The sequence below is a fragment of the Alligator mississippiensis genome, chromosome 2, assembly GCF_030867095.1.
Source record: "Alligator mississippiensis isolate rAllMis1 chromosome 2, rAllMis1, whole genome shotgun sequence".
Taxonomy (NCBI): domain Eukaryota; kingdom Metazoa; phylum Chordata; order Crocodylia; family Alligatoridae; genus Alligator; species Alligator mississippiensis.
Window position 1 is genome coordinate 20,247,673 of NC_081825.1, and position 4,110 is coordinate 20,251,782.

A 4,110-nucleotide genomic window follows, 5' to 3' on the forward strand; every position below is an offset into this window, starting at 1 on the left:
GTACATGCGTAGTCCTAAAACGAGCAAGTAACAAGGGTTGCAAAGTTTATGTGCAAAGCAGGCAGTAACTAATCTTTGTGTTCCCACAGGAATCAGCCTTATCGCGAACCGAGCATTTGTTCGGACTGTTCTTTATTATGCTACTGATTATTAAGTGCAGGAAGAGAGAAGAGAAAAAGAAACAATTTGCAGTTCTCAGCTGTGAAGCCTTTTGTGTAGTGAGATTACAGTTCTCAGCTGTGAGGTCCTTTGTGTAGTGAGAACATGAGACATTTTTGCCACAGGTCAAAACTCAAAAAGGCCTAGGGGAGAGAGGGTTCTCAGTAGAGGATGTGTGGGGGCATGGCTCTTACTGCTACACGCCCCCCAGAAGGGCTGTGGGCTGAGGGGCTGCACCGGGCTCTTACCAGGGGGACACAGGCCCCCAGATCTCCGTGTGGGACAACAGCAGGCTGCTGCTGCAGGCTAGGGCTGGCGGCACCACCGGGCAGCTGGCAGGCAGGTTGGGAGGCTACAGCAAATTTTGTGGTGGCAGCAGCCCCCCTCCCAGTACCACCACCACCGCCACCTGCCTGGAGCACCAGGAAGAGACAGGTGCTGCCACTGGCCCCAGCTTTGCTTGCAGGAATGAGGTGGAGGCGCTGGAAATGGGCTGCTGCCACCCCAAAATTCACTGTAGCCCTCCCAACCTGCCTGCCAACCACTGGCCCCAGCCTGCAGTGGCAGCCTGCTGTTGTCCTGTGCACAGATCCGGGGGTCTGCACCCCGCCAGGAAGAGCCCGGCACAGCCCCCCAGCCTGCAGCCCTCCCAGGGGGCACATAGTAGCAAGAGCCACACCCCACATCCACTCCCAGTTCCCGCCGCTTTGCTGCCAGCTGCAGCCCTGGTAGCTGCAGATGGGCTGCGCCACACCCTTCTCCTAGTCCTAGCCTTCCTCCCTCCCTCCCTCACCACCATGGGAACGTATCCATATGTGTGCCATTGTAAACTGGGTTTGCTTTATGCAAATTCAATTTATGCGCCTTTCTCCAGGAACACACGTACCGCATAGAGGAAAACCTGTACAAGTCATAATTAGTCTAATTCCTGCTTTTCTAAGACAATGATGCACATGACTAATTTGAGTAACCCATTGCTTTTGGTGAAGTATTTATATGTATTTATATGTCACACACTTTTTTAAATAGCCACTTCCTTGTGATAAATTCCAATGATAGGATAAGTCAGATTTACATTGTGACTTTCACACATTGCAGCATACAATGACAATATATCTCACATGAGTATATTGTACTGAAATTAGAAGTGGAAAAAGTGGATTAATTTATTCTACACATTTTGTTTCTTTCTGCCTTCATATTGTCTGTAAATAGACTGTGATTTTCTAAAAGCCGTATTATTAATTGTTCAAAATTACTCACCATATAATTTCTGTGATTAATTCTTGATTTCTAGAGTGTTCACAAGGAGTTCATTACAAGTATTTAATAGGGCTGTGCAAAATGGCACCATTCTGTTTCGACTTGCATTTTGATGTTTCGACAGAACAGCATTTCATTTTGAATTTTGTTTTGATTCGAAACTGCTGTTCCATTTTGTTTCCTCGAAACAGTTTCGCTGTTTTGACGGTTCGCCCATAGGCTATAATGGGGAAGCTTGAAACAACCTATAACTGTCATTTCTGGCCTGATTTGGATGAAACTTGCAGGAATGGTAGCCCCTTCTGAGGGCATGAAGCCTGCTGTGTTTCAAGGAGGTAGGTGCAGGGGTTTCGGGGAAACTGCACCTCAAGCTGTGGACAAGGAAAACTTGTGACATGGGTGACACTGTGTGTGTGTTAAGGCGCAGCAGGGTGAAAGCTGCAGGCATGCTAGCCAGCCCCTGCTAAGGCCATGAAGCCTGCCAGCTATCAAGGAGATAGGTGCAGGGCTTCCCCTTCCCCCCTCTTCCCCCTCCCTCTCCTTACTTTAGTTTCTGTTTCCCTTCAGGCAAGCCCAGCTTGAGCTTCAAAACTCGAAACATTTCAAAATATTCTAAATGTTTTGACTTGCCTCATTTCATAGCAGGGGTTATTGCTGGGCCCTTGGCACGGCTTTATGAGCGCTCGTGGTGCTCAGGCCAGGTGCCAGATGATTGGAAGATAGCTAATGTGGTCCCCATCTTTAAGAAAGGGAGGAGGGAGGAGCCGGGCAACTATAGGCCCCTCAGTCTTACCTCAATCCTGGAGAAACTCTTTGAGAAGATCATCAAGGAGCACATCTGTGATGAGCCGGGGATGATGCTCAGGGGCAACCAGCACGGTTTCATTAGGGACAGGTCATGTCAGACCAACCTGATTGCCTTTTACGATCAGGTCATAAAAGCATTGGATGCAGGTGTCGCCGTGGATGTAGTCTTTCTGGACTTCAGCAAGGCCTTTGACACTGTCGACCACCCCATCCTCATTAAAAAACTAGGCGACTGTGGCATCGATGCCTACACGGTCAGATGGATTGCTAATTGGCTGAAGGGTCGTACTCAGAGGGTAGTGGTGGACGGGTCATATTCAACCTGGGGGGAAGTGGGCAGCAGAGTCCCCCAGGGCTCAGTCCTTGGGCCCACACTGTTCAATTTCTTTATCAGTGATTTGGACGACGGGGTGAAAAGCAACCTGTTCAAATTTGCTGATGATACCAAAATTTGGGGTGAGGTGGCCATGCTAGTAGGGAGGGAAAGACTGCAGAAAGACCTGGATAGGTTGCAAGGGTGGGATAACAAAAACAGGATGTGTTTCAATACGGACAAGTACAGGGTGCTGCACTTGGGCAGTAGTAACCAGCAACACACTTATAAGATGGGCAACTCCCTTCTTGAGAGCACGGAGGCAGAAAGGGATCTTGGAGTCATCATTGACTCCAAGATGAACATGGGCCGACAATGCAAGGACACAGTCGGCAGGGCTAACCAGACCCTATCGTGCATCCACAGGTGCATCTCAAGTAGGGCCAAGGAGGCACCCCACTTCAAGAGGGATGTGGACAACATTGAGAGGGTCCAGAGGAGGGCCACCCGCATGATCCAGGGACAGCAGGCCAGACCCTACAATGAGGCTATGGGACCTGAACCTGTTCAGCCTTCACAAGAGAAGGCTGAGGGGGGACCTTGTGACTGTCTATAAACTCACTAGGGGGGACCAGAAGGGTTTGGGGGAGACCTTGTTTCCCCTAGTGCCCCTCGGGATAACAAGGAATAACGGCCACAAGTTGTTGGAGAGTAGGTTTAGATTAGACATCCATAAGAACTACTTCAGAGTTAGGGCGGCTAGGATCCGGAACCAACTTCCAAGGGAAGTGGTGCTGGCTCCTACCCTGGGGGTCTTTAAGAAGCGGCTCAATGCCTACCTGGCTGGGGTCATTTGAGCCCAGTTTCCCTCCTGCCCAGGCAGGGGGTCAGACTTGAAGATCTATAAGGTCCCTTCCAACCCTACTTCTATGATTCTATGATTTCAAGGCTGTTTCAAAGCTCTCTGTTTCATTTCGATTTTGCTGTTTCGAGCTCGAAATGAGTCGAAACAGCATCGAAACAAAACTGCCGGCAAAATTTCACACAGCCCTAGTATTTAATATTAGAATTTGAGCTATTCTGGTTGAACAGAAAGGGAACTTGTTCAGCACAACCCCAGGCTACCTCTTCTCAACCCCCCTATCCAACACATTTATTTCACTTTAGTGAACTAGCAGTCTTTTCATAACAGTCACCTGCATTTGAAGTAGCTTCTTGAACAACAAGAGTAACCAAGCTGAAAGGAGCATGAGAAGCACAATGTTCTCCTTCCAAAACTTCATTCCATTCCCACAAAAATACTTTTCATGAAAGCCCTGACAGCCATCAGAGCCACTACTTTCAGCTTTCACCTCTATTTTTGTGAATAGAGAACACCTGGACACCTTCTCACAGCAAGTACTAATGCCTTTGATGCCCTAAAACAGGGATCAGCCACCTTTTATGAACAGCAGGCTGGTGCTTGCAACCTGACTGCTACAGTGGGGCACCAATCCCTACTACAATGCCCCAGATATGTGCTGCTGCCTTCTTTACTTACATGTCCAAGTGCTACAGACTTCTATCCC